This window comes from Pygocentrus nattereri, chromosome 21 (assembly GCF_015220715.1).
Source record: "Pygocentrus nattereri isolate fPygNat1 chromosome 21, fPygNat1.pri, whole genome shotgun sequence".
NCBI classification, from domain to species: Eukaryota; Metazoa; Chordata; class Actinopteri; order Characiformes; family Serrasalmidae; genus Pygocentrus; species Pygocentrus nattereri.
Window position 1 is genome coordinate 33,746,933 of NC_051231.1, and position 18,036 is coordinate 33,764,968.

The following is an 18,036-nucleotide window of genomic DNA, read 5'->3' on the forward strand; positions in this document are numbered from 1 at the left end:
TTTCTCATTAGGCTGAATGAATAACCGACTCTAAATGTAGGTATTGTGATATAAACCGAGTCCGTTCTACAGTTTCTCATTAGACTGAATGAATAACCGGCTCTAAATGTAGGTATTGTGATATAAACCGAGTCCGTTCTACAGTTTCTAATTAGACTGAATGAATAACCGACTCTAAATGTAGGTATTGTGATATAAACCGAGCCCGTTCTACAGTTTCTCGTTAGGCTGAATGAATAACCGACTCTAAATGTAGTTATTGTGATATAAACCGAGTCTGTTCTACAGTTTCTCATTAGACTGAATGAATAACGACTCTAAATGTAGGTATTGTGATATAAACCGAGTCCGTTCCACAGTTTCTCATTAGACTGAATGAATAACGACTCTAAATGTAGGTATTGTGATATAAACCGAGTCCGTTCTACAGTTTCTCATTAGGCTGAATGAATAACGACTCTAAATGTAGGTATTGTGATATAAACCGAGTCCGTTCTACAGTTTCTCATTAGACTGAATGAATAACCGGCTCTAAATGTAGGTATTGTGATATAAACCGAGTCCGTTCTAAAGTTTCTCATTAGCCTGAATGAATAACCGGCTCTAAATGTAGGTATTGTGATATAAACCGAGTCCGTTCTACAGTTTCTCATTAGACTGAATGAATAACCGACTCTAAATGTAGGTATTGTGATATAAACCGAGTCCGTTCTACAGTTTCTCATTAGACTGAATGAATAACCGACTCTAAATGTAGGTATTGTGATATAAACCGAGTCCGTTCTACAGTTTCTCATTAGACTGAATGAATAACCGACTCTAAATGTAGGTATTGTGATATAAACCGAGTCCGTTCTACAGTTTCTCATTAGCCTGAATGAATAACCTGCTCTAAATGTAGGTATTGTGATATAAACCGAGTCCGTTCTACAGTTTCTCATTAGACTGAATGAATAACCGACTCTAAATATAGGTATTGTGATATAAACCGAGTCCGTTCTACAGTTTCTCATTAGACTGAATGAATAACCGGCTCTAAATGTAGGTATTGTGATATAAACCGAGTCTGTTCTACAGTTTCTCATTAGGCTGAATGAATAACCGACTCTAAATGTAGGTATTGTGATATAAACCGAGTCTGTTCTACAGTTTCTCATTAGACTGAATGAATAACCGACTCTAAATATAGGTATTGTGATATAAACCGAGTCTGTTCTACAGTTTCTCATTAGGCTGAATGAATAACCGACTCTAAATGTAGGTATTGTGATATAAACCGAGTCCGTTCTACAGTTTCTCATTAGGCTGAATGAATAACCGACTCTAAATATAGGTATTGTGATATAAACCGAGTCTGTTCTACAGTTTCTCATTAGACTGAATGAATAACCGACTCTAAATGTAGGTATTGTGATATAAACCGAGTCCGTTCTACAGTTTCTCATTAGACTGAATGAATAACCGACTCTAAATGTAGGTATTGTGATATAAACCGAGTCCGTTCTACAGTTTCTCATTAGGCTGAATGAATAACCGGCTCTAAATGTAGGTATTGTGATATAAACCGAGTGCGTTCTACAGTTTCTCGTTAGACTGAATGAATAACCGACTCTAAATGTAGGTATTGTGATATAAACCGAGTCCGTTCTACAGTTTCTCATTAGACTGAATGAATAACCGACTCTAAATGTAGGTATTGTGATATAAACCGAGTCCGTTCTACAGTTTCTCATTAGACTGAATGAATAACCGACTCTAAATGTAGGTATTGTGATATAAACCGAGTCCGTTCTACAGTTTCTCATTAGACTGAATGAATAACCGACTCTAAATGTAGGTATTGTGATATAAACCGAGTCTGTTCTACAGTTTCTCATTAGACTGAATGAATAACCGACTCTAAATGTAGGTATTGTGATATAAACCGAGTCCGTTCTACAGTTTCTCATTAGACTGAATGAATAACCGGCTCTAAATGTAGGTATTGTGATATAAACCGAGTCTGTCCTACAGTTTCTCATTAGACTGAATGAATAACCGACTCTAAATGTAGGTATTGTGATATAAACCGAGTCTGTTCTACAGTTTCTCATTAGACTGAATGAATAACCGACTCTAAATGTAGGTATTGTGATATAAACCGAGTCCGTTCTACAGTTTCTCATTAGACTGAATGAATAACGACTCTAAATGTAGGTATTGTGATATAAACCGAGTCCGTTCTACAGTTTCTCATTAGACTGAATGAATAACCGGCTCTAAATGTAGGTATTGTGATATAAACCGAGTCTGTTCTACAGTTTCTCATTAGGCTGAATGAATAACCGACTCTAAATGTAGGTATTGTGATATAAACCGAGTCCGTTCTACAGTTTCTCATTAGGCTGAATGAATAACCGACTCTAAATGTAGGTATTGTGATATAAACCGAGTCCGTTCTACAGTTTCTCATTAGACTGAATGAATAACGACTCTAAATGTAGGTATTGTGATATAAACCGAGTCCGTTCTACAGTTTCTCATTAGACTGAATGAATAACCGGCTCTAAATGTAGGTATTGTGATATAAACCGAGTCTGTTCTACAGTTTCTCATTAGGCTGAATGAATAACCGACTCTAAATGTAGGTATTGTGATATAAACCGAGCCCGTTCTACAGTTTCTCGTTAGGCTGAATGAATAACCGACTCTAAATGTAGGTATTGTGATATAAACCGAGTCTGTTCTACAGTTTCTCATTAGACTGAATGAATAACGACTCTAAATGTAGGTATTGTGATATAAACCGAGTCCGTTCTACAGTTTCTCATTAGACTGAATGAACAACCGACCCTAATGTAGGTATTGTGATATAAACCGAGTCCGTTCTACAGTTTCTCATTAGGCTGAATGAATATCCGACTCTGAATGTAGGTATTGTGATATAAACCGAGTCCGTTCTACAGTTTCTCATTAGACTGAATGAATAACCGGCTCTAAATGTAGGTATTGTGATATAAACCGAGTCTGTTCTACAGTTTCTCATTAGGCTGAATGAATAACCGACTCTAAATGTAGGTATTGTGATATAAACCGAGTCCGTTCTACAGTTTCTCATTAGACTGAATGAATAACCGACTCTAAATGTATGTATTGTGATATAAACCGAGTCCGTTCTACAGTTTCTCATTAGGCTGAATGAATAACCGACTCTAAATGTAGGTATTGTGATATAAACCGAGTCCGTTCTACAGTTTCTCATTAGACTGAATGAATAACCGACTCTAAATGTAGGTATTGTGATATAAACCGAGTCCGTTCTACAGTTTCTCATTAGGCTGAATGAATAACCGACTCTAAATGTAGGTATTGTGATATAAACCGAGTCCGTTCTACAGTTTCTCGTTAGACTGAATGAATAACCGACTCTAAATGTAGGTATTGTGATATAAACCGAGTCCGTTCTACAGTTTCTCGTTAGGCTGAATGAATAACCGACTCTAAATGTAGGTATTGTGATATAAACCGAGTCCGTTCTACAGTTTCTCGTTAGGCTGAATGAATAACCGACTCTAAATGTAGGTATTGTGATATAAACCGAGTCCGTTCTACAGTTTCTCATTAGACTGAATGAATAACCGGCTCTAAATGTAGGTATTGTGATATAAACCGAGTCCGTTCTACAGTTTCTCGTTAGGCTGAATGAATAACCGACTCTAAATGTAGGTATTGTGATATAAACCGAGTCCGTTCTACAGTTTCTCATTAGACTGAATGAATAACGACTCTAAATGTAGGTATTGTGATATAAACCGAGTCCGTTCTACAGTTTCTCATTAGACTGAATGAATAACCGGCTCTAAATGTAGGTATTGTGATATAAACCGAGTCCGTTCTACAGTTTCTCGTTAGGCTGAATGAATAACGACTCTAAATGTAGGTATTGTGATATAAACCGAGTCCGTTCTACAGTTTCTCATTAGACTGAATGAACAACCGACCCTAATGTAGGTATTGTGATATAAACCGAGTCCGTTCTACAGTTTCTCATTAGGCTGAATGAATATCCGACTCTGAATGTAGGTATTGTGATATAAACCGAGTCCGCTCTACAGTTTCTCATTAGACTGAATGAATAACCGGCTCTAAATGTAGGTATTGTGATATAAACCGAGTCTGTTCTACAGTTTCTCATTAGGCTGAATGAATAACCGACTCTAAATGTAGGTATTGTGATATAAACCGAGTCCGTTCTACAGTTTCTCATTAGACTGAATGAATAACCGACTCTAAATGTATGTATTGTGATATAAACCGAGTCCGTTCTACAGTTTCTCATTAGGCTGAATGAATAACCGACTCTAAATGTAGGTATTGTGATATAAACCGAGTCCGTTCTACAGTTTCTCATTAGACTGAATGAATAACCGACTCTAAATGTAGGTATTGTGATATAAACCGAGTCCGTTCTACAGTTTCTCATTAGGCTGAATGAATAACCGACTCTAAATGTAGGTATTGTGATATAAACCGAGTCCGTTCTACAGTTTCTCGTTAGACTGAATGAATAACCGACTCTAAATGTAGGTATTGTGATATAAACCGAGTCCGTTCTACAGTTTCTCGTTAGGCTGAATGAATAACCGACTCTAAATGTAGGTATTGTGATATAAACCGAGTCCGTTCTACAGTTTCTCGTTAGGCTGAATGAATAACCGACTCTAAATGTAGGTATTGTGATATAAACCGAGTCTGTTCTACAGTTTCTCATTAGACTGAATGAATAACCGGCTCTAAATGTAGGTATTGTGATATAAACCGAGTCCGTTCTACAGTTTCTCGTTAGGCTGAATGAATAACCGACTCTAAATGTAGGTACTGTGATATAAACCGAGTCCGTTCTACAGTTTCTCATTAGGCTGAATGAATAACCGACTCTAAATGTAGGTACTGTGATATAAACCGAGTCTGTTCTACAGTTTCTCATTAGACTGAATGAATAACCGACTCTAAATGTAGGTATTGTGATATAAACCGAGTCTGTTCTACAGTTTCTCGTTAGGTTTCTGTAAAGCTTCATCAATGTGCAGCTCTAGAATGATCCTAAAGATGTCCGGCTGAAGAAAGTAGAGGATCTATTAATCTTATTTTTGCCTGAGACAGTGTCCACCCCTCCCAATTTAATCATTAAGTCTTCTGACCTTCAGCACTGCTCCATACTCTGCCTACAGGCAGCAGAACAGTGAGTGAAATATCACCCTGACATTTACGCTACAGAGCCACCGCCAGCCTCACTAACAATGCGTTCATTACAGCTAGGCTGCTGTGTTGGGGTGGGGGGGGCGGGGCTATGGGACGTGCTAACTACTGTTTTCAGGATTGGGCTGTTCTTGAGTGACCACTGCTTTTGTCTGCAGACATACGCGCACCATAGAGCTCGAAATTACAGGTCGACTGATTATCGGAGCTCCTACTCATCATTTTACTAATCAGAATCCGAATATGTAACATATAAAATAAAAGGTCCTTTCGGCTGAACTAAACTCTCCTCTCCTGAACTGATTTCAAACTGTGTTTCATTTCCCACACATCCATTTTCTCCCAAGCATTTGGGAAATATTTGGGAAATGAAGCACAACCTCCGAGTGGAGGTTCCATCAATGTGGGGATGATATTATTCAGAGTCGTCTATTCTATTGAGCTCTTACCACTGAACTTATCAAAATGTGTCATTAAAGCCGTCTGTCTTTGGGTCTTAACCACAATCGGCTCATCAGACCTTAAAGCAACACTGTGTGCACTCTTATGAAAAGGGTTCTATATAACACCAAAAAGCTTTCGTTTTCTATTGTTACAAGCCAAAGAACCCATTTGGTACTACATAGAACCCTTTCTATAAGAGTGTAGGATTTGGGGATTTGGTGGAAAAATGTGACTGTATGTGCGGAAGAACATTTTGCAATGATAGTTGTGCTTCGGACCCCACAAGCGAAAGAATCTGGCTTTTACAAGTGAGTTGAAAGAGAATTCAAAGGGACCTCAGTGTAAACTTGGTGAAGGAGGCGTCTTCTAAAGATGTGAATCGCATCTTCATCACTATAATGTTGATTTAGAGATCATCTGAGGCCTGAATATCCAGCCTGACCTTCTTTTTGAGCCTTTTGTTGGCTTTTAAATGATTTGCCACATTTTAGTGTGCTCTTTTTTCTCCACACTCAGTAACGCTACCTTCAGTTTGACCTGAAATATTACATAGTGCTGCTTTCAGCAGTGAGTCAGCTTTGGCAACAGATTTGGCTGATGGGTTAGTGGTGGGAGCTATTAACCAGAAGGTTGTGGGTTCAAATCCCCTTAACCCCCCACTTCCCCATGTTGTGCTGCTATGCTGCTCCCAGACTGGGTGTAGTTAGGCAGCTAAAATGGCTTTTAGGGAGAGATATACATTTACGGCATTTGTCAGATGCTCTCATCCAGAGCGGGTTACAAGTTGATCATTTTACACAGGGAGGTGAAGGTACTTTTGGGAGTCTTGCCCAAGGACTCTTATTGGTATAGTGTAGGGTGTTTGCCCAAGCGGCAAAACGAACCCCAGTCTTCAGTCATTACCCACTACATTATACCAAACACACAGTGGTAGCAGACGTTGGTAGTCCAGGTCCAGAATGTGAAAACCCTCTCTAGGATTTCACTCCAACTGCCCGAACACCTTTGCTGCTGATCAAACAAGAGAAACCAGGCAGCTGGAGCAAAATCCTGGGGAGGACTTTTAGATTTCAGACCTGGACTATTAACTTCTCCTTCTAGGGCAATAAATGATGAAGAAAATAATCAGCGATGGCTGTTCTGGCTCTTTTCAGTGAGTCAGATCAGTAGCTCCTCTCACCAAGAGTCGACTCTTTCAATTCACAAATGGCTCTTCATTCAGTTTTTTGCCCCAGTATTAACCGGGTTAGTGACATTTTCAATAATACTTTAATCTCCCTCCTAAGTAACTAACTGTCAAAATGTCCTCATCCCTAAAGAGTCCCCATCTCAGGAGAACACATTTTCCTCACCTTTCTGACTTTGAGGTAGTGTGTATTAGTGGTTGCCCAGATGAGTCGACTTTAAGCGTTAATCTTGGGCCCAGTCCCATTTCACCCCTCGCCCCCACCACTGAGCCCTTAGCCCTCTGTTTTGCGCGTTCACGTCTAGGGGTCGGGTGTCCTGATTCTTGTTGATATTGAGGGGTGGGGCGAAGTGTTGGGGCGACATGACCCTCCAGACGGAGGTTTTTCAGAGGCTCCAAATAGAGAGATATGAGGAAAAACAGCACGACGGAGAACAAGAGACCAAAGAAACCCACACATGTGAGAATTTTCTCTGTTAAAAATGAACAAGAATCTGGAGAATCTCTGACTTCAGCTTCATATCACTGAAGAATTAGGGGGGGTGATAATAAATAACTGCCCCCCTCTTTGAAGGCGTATGATCCCTAAATGTAACTAAAGCCCAGCAGTGAGGAGCTGAACTTTCCCTCCTCTGCTGTCCCTGCAGACGGGCAGGGTCGCCTACAGAGCGGCGCTAGTAGCTGTTAATGAAGTGATGCTCTTTTATTAGAGGGTCTCATTTCAGAGGGAAGATCTCAGCCACTGCCCTGTAGCTCAGTAACAAGGGGCAACAATCGAAAACAAGGGGTAGGGGTGAGAAGAAGAAATGGGACTGGACCTTGATGTTGACTAGTCACTGATCACGTGATTATGACACTAACAACAGCGCCAGACAAGACAGCAGCTGAGTCGGGGTCAGGATCCTGAAGGCTAGCAATGAAGTCCAGGGTTCAGCGGAAAGGCCACGTCTCGCTCCACTGGCCTGTGGAGTTTGGCCTCATTCTAAACTTTCTCCACCTGATCTACGGAGCTTCAAAGATCAGACACTGGACATCGTTATATCTGGTTTCCTGAAGACCTAAAAACTCCGGTGACTTTGTAAAAGATTTGTAAAGCCGCTTGTTGGAAAGTGTTACTGCCTCCTGTGGTGACTTTCCTTGACTTTCATCACAAAGCTGTCCATTTTAAATAAGCTGAAGTCATGCAACCCCTAATACAGAAGGTCACAACCCAAACGTTAAGCCATTCTGCCCTTTCAACAAAACTCAATCCACTTTGGGAGCCACGACGTTTAATGAGCATTGTACCGTCTTGGCTGTGAATAAGTCTCAGGACGTGCTGATGTTCTAATATAGGATATAAAATATAATATCAATGAAAACACAGACTCACTCTGCTCTGCCTTGAGCTTCAGCTCAGCTATAGCTGCTTTTCTCACATCTCCAGCAGGAAACGTTGCCACACGAGTAGCTCAGTTTCTTGTAAAACGTCTCTAAACCTTTGACTTTTTACGAGGTCGAAGTCGCTTCTCATTCTCCAGGTTCTTGTTCAAATTGTCCCGTTCCCCCTTAAACGATGCAGCAGTTCTGGTGTCTCAGGCACCATTTAAGGTGGAACGGGAAAATTCAAACAAGAAGCTGGTTGAATATCTGACAATGTTGATTGTTTTGTCTTAACAAAAAAAAAACGGCTTTTCAAAGCAATTCACCTCCTAACGTTCACCTAAAGAGCGAATAGTTCACAAATGACATCACTAATTTACCAGCCGCTGCTCTGTAGTCAGAGAGACCAGCTGACCATCCTCTCCTCTCCGGTCCACTGTGGAGTGGACACTCTTGCCTGCGTTCACTCTGATCTCAATCGGCTTTGATCTTTCTGTCCGTTTCACTGTCTGAACTGGAACAACACTTAAAACACGTCAGCCTCTCAGACTGACCGCAGCTCACACTCCACCACGGTCACTCCCGCTGTCTGACCTTCGCTTCAGCCGCAGGACTCTACCCCCCTACCCCCCCCCCCCCCTCATCCCCCCGAATCAACTGTTACTCTTTGTCTCTCTCTCTTTCATTCTTTCTATCCTTATCTCCCTCTTCCTCACTCACACTCTCTCTTCCTCCCTATTCTTTCTCTCCTTATCTCTCTCTTCCTCACTCACACTCTCTCTTCCTCCCTATTCTTTCTCTCCTTATCTCCCTCTTCCTCACTCACACTCTCTCTTCCTCCCTATGCTTTCTATCCTTATCTCCCTCTTCCTCACTCACACTCTCTCTTCCTCCCTATTCTTTCTCTCCTTATCTCCCTCTTCCTCACTCACACTCTCTCTTCCTCCCTATTCTTTCTCTCCTTATCTCCCTCTTCCTCACTCACACTCTCTCTTCCTCCCTATTCTTTCTATCCTTATCTCCCTCTTCCTCACTCACACTCTCTCTTCCTCCCTATGCTTTCTATCCTTATCTCCCTCTTCCTCACTCACACTCTCTCTTCCTCCCTATTCTTTCTATCCTTATCTCCCTCTTCCTCACTCACACTCTCTCTTCCTCCCTATGCTTTCTATCCTTATCTCCCTCTTCCTCACTCACACTCTCTCTTCCTCCCTATTCTCTCTCTCCTTATCTCCGTCTTCCTCACTCACACTCTCTCTTCCTCCCTATTCTTTCTATCCTTATCTCCCTCTTCCTCACTCACACTCTCTCTTCCTCCCTATTCTTTCTCTCCTTATCTCCCTCTTCCTCACTCACACTCTCTCTTCCTCCCTATGCTTTCTATCCTTATCTCCCTCTTCCTCACTCACACTCTCTCTTCCTCCCTATGCTTTCTATCCTTATCTCCCTCTTCCTCACTCACACTCTCTCTTCCTCCCTATTCTTTCTATCCTTATCTCCCTCTTCCTCACTCACACTCTCTCTTCCTCCCTATGCTTTCTATCCTTATCTCCCTCTTCCTCACTCACACTCTCTCTTCCTCCCTATTCTTTCTCTCCTTATCTCCCTCTTCCTCACTCACACTCTCTCTTCCTCCCTATTCTTTCTCTCCTTATCTCTCTCTTCCTCACTCACACTCTCTCTTCCTCCCTATTTTTTCTCTCCTTATCTCCCTCTCCCTCACTCACACTCTCTCTTCCTCCCTATTCTTTCTATCCTTATCTCCCTCTTCCTCACTCACACTCTCTCTTCCTCCCTATGCTTTCTATCCTTATCTCCGTCTTCCTCACTCACACTCTCTCTTCCTCCCTATTCTCTCTCTCCTTATCTCCGTCTTCCTCACTCACACTCTCTCTTCCTCCCTATTCTTTCTATCCTTATCTCCCTCTTCCTCACTCACACTCTCTCTTCCTCCCTATTCTTTCTCTCCTTATCTCCCTCTTCCTCACTCACACTCTCTCTTCCTCCCTATTCTTTCTCTCCTTATCTCCCTCTTCCTCACTCACACTCTCTCTTCCTCCCTATTCTTTCTCTCCTTATCTCTCTCTTCCTCACTCATACTCTCTCTTCTTCCCTATTCTTTCTCTCCTTATCTCCCTCTTCCTCACTCACACTCTCTCTTCCTCCCTATTCTTTCTCTCCTTATCTCCCTCTTCCTCACTCACACTCTCTCTTCCTCCCTATTCTTTCTCTCCTTATCTCTCTCTTCCTCACTCATACTCTCTCTTCTTCCCTATTCTTTCTCTCCTTATCTCCCTCTTCCTCACTCACACTCTCTCTTCCTCCCTATTCTTTCTCTCCTTATCTCCCTCTTCCTCACTCACACTCTCTCTTCCTCCCTATGCTTTCTATCCTTATCTCCCTCTTCCTCACTCACACTCTCTCTTCCTCCCTATTCTCTCTCTCCTTATCTCCCTCTTCCTCACTCACACTCTCTCTTCCTCCCTATGCTTTCTATCCTTATCTCCCTCTTCCTCACTCACACTCTCTCTTCCTCCCTATTCTTTCTCTCCTTATCTCCCTCTTCCTCACTCACACTCTCTCTTCCTCCCTATTCTTTCTCTCCTTATCTCCCTCTTCCTCACTCACACTCTCTCTTCCTCCCTATTCTTTCTCTCCTTATCTCCCTCTTCCTCACTCACACTCTCTCTTCCTCCCTATTCTTTCTATCCTTATCTCCCTCTTCCTCACTCACACTCTCTCTTCCTCCCTATTCTTTCTCTCCTTATCTCCCTCTCCCTCACTCACACTCTCTCTTCCTCCCTATTCTTTCTCTCCTTATCTCCCTCTTCCTCACTCACACTCTCTCTTCCTCCCTATTCTTTCTCTCCTTATCTCCCTCTTCCTCACTCACACTCTCTCTTCCTCCCTATTCTCTCTCTCCTTATCTCCGTCTTCCTCACTCACACTCTCTCTTCCTCCCTATGCTTTCTCTCCTTATCTCCCTCTTCCTCACTCACACTCTCTCTTCCTCCCTATTCTTTCTATCCTTATCTCCCTCTTCCTCACTCACACTCTCTCTTCCTCCCTATTCTTTCTATCCTTATCTCCCTCTTCCTCACTCACACTCTCTCTTCCTCCCTATTCTTTTTCTCCTTATCTCCCTCTTCCTCATTCACACTCTCTCTTCCTCCCTATTCTCTCTCTCCTTATCTCCCTCTTCCTCACTCACACTCTCTCTTCCTCCCTATTCTTTCTCTCCTTATCTCCCTCTTCCTCACTCACACTCTCTCTTCCTCCCTATTCTTTCTCTCCTTATCTCCCTCTTCCTCACTAACACTCTCTCTTCCTCCCTATGCTTTCTATCCTTATCTCCCTCTTCCTCACTCACACTCTCTCTTCCTCCCTATTCTTTCTCTCCTTATCTCTCTCTCCCTCACTCACACTCTCTCTTCCTCCCTATTCTTTCTCTCCTTATCTCCCTCTTCCTCACTCACACTCTCTCTTCCTCCCTATTCTCTCTCTCCTTATCTCCGTCTTCCTCACTCACACACCCTCTCCTCTCTATTCTTTCTCTTCTTATCTCTCTCTCCCTCACACTATCCCTCCTTTCTCTCTCTATTCTTTCTCTTCTTATCTCTCTCCCTCACACACTCTCTCTCTCTATTCTCTCTTCTTATCTCTCTCCTTCACTCTCTCTCCTCTCTGTCTCTCTCTCTCTTTCTTTCTTTTCTTATCTCTCTCTCCCTCACACACTCTCCCTCCTTTCTCTTTCTATTCTTTCTCTCCTTATCTCTCTCTCTCTCTCTCTCTCTCTCTCTCTCTCTCTCCTGTCTCTCTCTCTGAAAGTGTACTATTCCGTTACTGGAGGTGCTCAGTAGCCCAGTAAAGATGTTTAGGGATCATCTGAACTGACTGAAGATGATTTGCTACGCCACACAGTCAGAGACCCCATCAGCAGGTCTGTTAGAGACGCTGAACAGCTCCATGCTAATTGGTGGGGTACACGCTCCCATTACATGTTAGCTACATTAGCCTTACAGCTCCAGTGCTAAAACTGAAGAAAACTTGGTGGGGTAGTTGGTAAAGTACGAGGACAAATTGTGGAGAATAGTGGGGCAGTTGTGGGAGAATAGTGGGGCATCCCAGGGTGAATGGTGGGGCAATAGGTTTAGAATGGTGAGGCAACTGATGTGCAATGATGGGGCAGTTGGTGTAGAATAGTGGGGCAGTTGGTGTAGCATGGTGGGGCGGTTGGGGGAGAATGATGAGGAAGTTTGGAATGATGGGATGGTGGGGCAGTTGTGAGAGAATAGTGGGGCTATTTTCTGTAAAATAGTGGGGCAGTTAGAGAAAAATGATGGTTCAGCTGGTGTAGACTGGCGGGACAGTTGTGGGAGAATAGTGGGGTGGTTGGTGTAAAATGGTGGGACAATCAGTGTAGAATGTTAGGGCAGCTGGGGGAGAATGCTGGGGCAGTGGGGGCAGAATGGGGCAGTTGGTGTAATTTGGGGCAAGCTGGGGGAGGGAGGTCAGTAAAGCAGACTGCAGATGATGCAATGGTTGACATTTGTGCTTGCAGGGAAAAATGGGTCAGTGATCTTGCCCGCGTGTGATGATGAGACGTCTAAACGCAGGCAGACAAAGGCAGGGGGTGGAGCCTGGTGGGGGGGGGGGGGGTGGGGAAAAGCAGGGATTTATTCATGACTTTGGTCATTTTCCTGCCCTGAGTACTAAATCCACTGACACACAGAGCCTGTAATGGTGAGAAGACTGCTGGTGATGTTTTCTGGGATGGGAGTTCATCAGAGTTCTATTCAGAGCTTTCTGCAGCTTCACAAACACACAGGGCTTTCCACGCACTCTGCACCGATTCACTCATTTTCACCACTGTAAATGAGTCTTATTAACACTGCTGCAGAGTTTATTATAACACGCTGTGCCAGTCGATTTAACACCACGACTACGTGTTTGGAAACACGACAGCGACTACACACAACTTAGCGCTGTGAAGTCTCAGCCAGTGAGTGCTGTTTAGTGATGTAGTGTGACTTCATTAGAGAGTAATATCACCATCATCACATCACTATTCTCATAACCTTCATCACCAACACCATTATCACTAACCTCCTCTTCATTACTATCATTATCATCTTCATCACCATAATCATTATCATCAGCAACGGAAGCCTCACGGCCATCAACAACACTAACCATTATTACCACCACCACGATCACCATTCCTCATATCATTCATCATAATTACCGTCCTCAAGGCTATCATTATCACCAGGTTCATCACCATCACTATCATCACCATCACAACCACTGTAATCATCTTCAATATCATCATCCCATCATATCATCTACTATCACTGATACTATCACCATTATCACCACTGTAATCATTCTCACTATCATGCCATATCATCTGCTATCACTATCACCATTATCAGCACTCTAATCATTTTCACTATCATCCCATCATATTATCCACATTCACCATCACAATTATCACCACTGTAATAATTTTCACTATCATTCTATCATATCATCTACTTTCACTATCACCATTATCACCACTGTAATATCTTCTCTATCATCATCCCATCATTTGTCTACTATCTCCAACACCATCACCATTACCACCGCTGTAATTATTTTCACTATAATCATCCCATCATATCATCCATTTTCACTATCACAATCACCATGATCATCACCACCATCACATCATCTACCATCATCTTCATCATATCCTGTACCATCATCATCATCATCATCATCACTGTCACCATCACCAACATCACTCTCACTATCACCATCATCACCACTATTACCATCACTATCATTACTATCACATCCTCTACCATCATCACCGTCACCATCATCACCACTATTATTATCAACATCATTACTATCATATCCTCTACCATCATCACTGTCACCATCATCACCACTATTACCATCACTATCATTACTATCACATCCTCTACCATTATCACTGTCACATCAACATCATCACCACTATTATTATCAACATCATTACTATCATATCCTCTACCATCATCACCATCACCATCATCACCATCATCACCACTATTATTATCAACATCATTACTATCATATCCTCTACCATCATCACCGTCACCATCATCACCATCATCATCACTATTACTATCAACATCATTACTATCATATCCTCTACCATCATCATCATCACCATCATCACCATCATCATCACTATTACTATCAACATCATTACTATCATATCCTCTACCATCATCACCGTCACCATCATCACCACTATTACCACCACCATCATTACTATCATATCTTCTACCATCACCACTGTCACTATCACCATCATCACCACTATTACCATCAGCCTTGGATGTACAGTTCCAGGAAAACCTGATATAGGAATAATTCTTTTATGGCATCAATCCAAAAAACGGGCACCTTCATCTTCCGTCGCCTGGTAGTGCCTGTCCAGAGCGAACAAAGGAGACTCCAGGTGGAATCACACTCTGTAACGAGCAGGAGAGCCTGAAAGAACCGCTCAGCGCTCAGTCTGGATCAGCTCAACTCACACAGCTCTGACCTTTAACTGTCCACAGCCCTGAACGCGCTGACCACTGTTCACAGCCCTGAACACGCTGACCACTCTCCACAGCCCCGAATGCTCTCTGACCACTCTCCACATCCCTGAACGCGCTCTGACCACTGTCCACAGCTCTGAACACGCTGACCACTGTCCACAGCCCTGAATGCGCTCTGACCACTCTCCACATCCCTGAACGCGCTCTGACCACTGTCCACAGCCCTGAACACGCTGACCACTGTCCACAGCCCTGAACACGCTGACCACTGTCCACAGCCCTGAATGCGCTCTGACCACTGTCCACAGCCCTGAATGCGCTCTGACCACTGTCCACAGCCCTGAATGCACTCTGACCACTCTCCACATCCCTGAATGCGCTCTGACCACTGTCCATAGCCCTGAATGTGCTCTGACCACTGTCCACAGCCCTGAACGTGCTGACCACTATCCACATCCCTGAACGTGCTCTGTCCACAGCCCTGAACGTGCTCTGACCACTGTCCAAAGCCCTGAACGCAATCTGTCTACTGTTCACAGCCCTGAACGTGCTCTGACCACTGTCCACAGCCCTGAACGCGCTGACCACTGTCCACAGCCCTGAACGCGCTCTGACCACTGTCCACAGCCCTGAACCGCCTCTGTCCGTCTTTGCTTCCAACTTTGAACCCAACTCACTGACTGCACACAGAGCGACTGTCCAGAAAGGGAATCAGCAGCCAGAGGCGAGCTGGACCCCCGGCGCTCCCCCCCGGCGCGCCCCCCGCAGCCCACCGGCTTTCTGCCCCACTCCTAACGGTCCTTTCCTGCAGATTTAACCCCCCAAAAGTTGACCAAGCCCCGCTCGCTCGCCCCCCTCTAGATGCACGTGCCGCATGCAAAACGCGAACGTGGTGATTACGCAGCGCGTGCATGCACTCTGTGGACAGAGGCGCAGCTCGTGCAGCTCAGGCTGCAGGGCATTGAGCCTCGCGCGCCGGTGACAGCTCCCCCTCGTTCAGCAACGTGTTGCACCGGCACGCGTGTTGCATCGCACGCGCCGCAGCTAAAACGCCTTACCGAACCGCAGGTGGTTCACGAGCCTCCCGCCGAGGACGTCCGGTAAGCGAGCAGGTCACGCGCTGATCTGCGAGCGGGATGCGGCTCCTCGCGCGCTCCGGCGGGCTAGCACATCCCGGTCTCCTGAATGAATGAGTGGACCTCTCCCTCCGCACGCGCAGCCGGAGCTCTCCGCTCTCCCGGCGTGAGGCGTGGAACGCGTCGAAATGAGCGTCCTTATTTGCATACTGCTCTCTGATTGGATCCTTCCCACAAAGGGTCCCGCCCACCTCTTGTTCTCTGGTTCGTCCTGAGGGACAAAGAGACCCAGGCAGCGCGTTAGAGAGGCGCTAGGGGGCGCGCGAGAGAGCAGAGAAAGGGTTTGTTTATATTTGATATGCAGGTGGTCATTATTAATGATTATTATTATTATTATTATTATACGCGATCAAGCATGAAACACTGTTATAAAGCAGTTATGCTTAATGTATATCCATATATTATCTATTATTATGTATTATAGAATAAAAGTAATAATAAGAGTGAATGCTGATATGTCTTGTTAATAACTTTTATTTCTGGAAAAAAAAGTAAAATACTGAATATATAACATATTCATATATATAACACAACAAAAGAGCATTTTTATTTCTATATCAGTGTGTCTGACGTGTAAAATGCCCAGTGTGGATTGGTTGGTGAGTTGGCCAATGAAATCCTTCAGCTGAGCTGCATTCAGTACCTCCAGGGAAACGTCCTGAACGTATACAGCTGTTTATTTATTTTTGTTTGTATGAATGAAAAAGAACGAATCGTTCATCACGTCTGATCAAAGAAAAGTTTAATGACTTGCAGGGGAAACACAATAAAACTAGAATTACAATAATCATTGCTTTATTATCTTTAACAGGACGCGATCTTCACAGCATCGCTTATTCTAACAATTAAGCAAATAAAAAATAACAGACAAGAAGAAAGAGCGAACATTTGCAGATGGAGTAGAAAACTGTAGTAAACAACTAAACTGCCTGAATAAATTATAACAAATGAAATATGTGCATATACATTTAGCTGTAGTTGGAAGAAAACCTCACATCTCCTTTTTTGTCGTTTTTCAGTTTTTGACATGATTTGAAAACGCCTGCTTCCCTTCATGTCGTGTGTAAATTTTGTGATGAACGGATCAAAAGAAACGGCCCAAAATGACTTGGAAAGACGTCTGGTTCCATTGACTTGCATTAAAAGTAGAGTATGTTTTTTTCTTCTCCTCCCATTCTGGAGATACGAGGTTTTCCATGGACAGCGACAATTTACAAATTGTACGTGTGTTTATTTTTATGATATTTAATAAAGTGGCTTTTCAGTTTTCTTTTTTTTTCAGCAATTTGTACATAAACCTTCCCTTTGTGAGGGGCCCCCTGGTGGCTCGAGGGGGCTCTAAACGACCGCTTAAATCGCTTATAGCTGGAAACAGCCCTGTGTCTCTGAGACTGTCAGAAAAGACAGTAACCAGCGCTGAAAACCCATCGTGTTAACACGTCCTGGCTGTTGGGATAAAACCTTAATGACAGAGACAAGCGCAGCAACTCAGGGCTGAACCCGGAGTGATTCGTTTATGCACAGTACAGTTAAAATCACGCTGCAAACTCAGAAAACGCTTCCATCAACATGAACACATTCTATCTAGAACCATGAACACTCAAAGAACCCTTTGCATCCATATGGCTCTATACAGAACCCTTTGGGTGTTCATGGTTCTATATAGAACCATTTTCTTTACTAAAGAACCCTCGAGAACCGTCATTTTCAAGAGTGAACCAAAAACAGTCCTAATTCATTTCTGATCGGTTTCTCTCTGTGCTTCTGTTACTGTGCCTTTAAGACGGATATATGCAAATGTGTCTGTTCTGATTGGCTGTGCCTCATCCAAATAAACACTCCTTATAGCTTCAGTGTGAGTGGGTGGGGCTAAACTACTATAAGCTGTATAGGTGGATATGTTTGAGTGTTGGTTTTTATGACATCACAAAAATTCATGCTGGGCAGCTTAGTTTCCAGATGTGGACTGAGGAGTGACTACATCAAACTCACACACACACACACACACACACACACACACACACACACACTCACACACACACAGATATACACACACATCATCTAACCCGCTTCTCCTTCTGTACTCGAG

At 43.3% G+C, this 18,036-nt stretch overlaps 1 protein-coding gene across 1 annotated transcript in view; it reads right to left on the reverse strand.

Annotated features, from left to right (window-relative positions):
* Positions 1-16,049, reverse strand: part of LOC108444095 (plexin-A2-like) — a 165,509-nt gene extending 149,460 nt beyond the window's left edge. The window contains exon 1 of the mRNA XM_037532242.1: positions 15,870-16,049. The gene's annotated coding sequence lies outside the window, so the exon portion shown is untranslated. The remainder of the gene's footprint in view (positions 1-15,869) is intronic.
* Positions 16,050-18,036: the final 1,987 nt, after the last annotated feature.